Source organism: Sinocyclocheilus anshuiensis, unplaced genomic scaffold, assembly GCF_001515605.1.
Source record: "Sinocyclocheilus anshuiensis isolate Anshui unplaced genomic scaffold, SAMN03320099.WGS_v1.1 scaffold1341, whole genome shotgun sequence".
Lineage (NCBI taxonomy): Eukaryota > Metazoa > Chordata > Actinopteri > Cypriniformes > Cyprinidae > Sinocyclocheilus > Sinocyclocheilus anshuiensis.
In genome coordinates this window covers 962,321-962,809 of record NW_015553274.1, presented here as the reverse complement: position 1 = coordinate 962,809, position 489 = coordinate 962,321, and the positions used below count along the sequence as shown (strand labels likewise).

Here is a 489-nt window from a genome sequence, read left to right as displayed (position 1 = left end):
AACTGAAATTCTCAGTTCCACCTGGTTCCACGCGCATGTCCGGGAAACTCATGAATATTCATGTTTAATATTCATGTGGGCGGGGCGCCCACTGAAACAGAAAATCTCGGAAACCGAAAATCTCGTAACATCGGACACATGGAGCAGATAAAAACAGCGTCATCATACCCACAGATTTTAGGTTAGTTTGATTATTAACTTGATAGATGTAGCTATAGTGCTTTTAGTGTTTGAACAAACTCTATAGGGCTAGTATATAGGTAGCCTACGCTTATGGGTTGAGAAATTTATTTTGCGCGTCATGATGTAAGCATTTCATTTAAACGCATTTTAATCATTTTGGTTTAAAAACTATTTTAACTATTCAGGGACATTAAGCAGTGGGGCAGAATTACTTTAGGCAAATGCGCGCGTTAGGACGGTTTCTGATACTTGCTCGTACAGCGCCTGACTAAACTAAGAGTTATTTTTCGCGCCTTGTGTTTAAAC

At 39.5% G+C, this 489-nt stretch overlaps 1 long non-coding RNA gene across 1 annotated transcript in view; it reads left to right on the top strand.

The window, feature by feature from the left end:
- The first annotated feature begins 161 nt into the window (after positions 1–161).
- LOC107668203 (uncharacterized) overlaps positions 162–489 on the top strand; it is a 33,595-nt gene continuing 33,267 nt past the window's right edge. The window contains exon 1 of the long non-coding RNA XR_001631870.1: positions 162–181. This is a non-coding gene — a long non-coding RNA (uncharacterized LOC107668203). The remainder of the gene's footprint in view (positions 182–489) is intronic.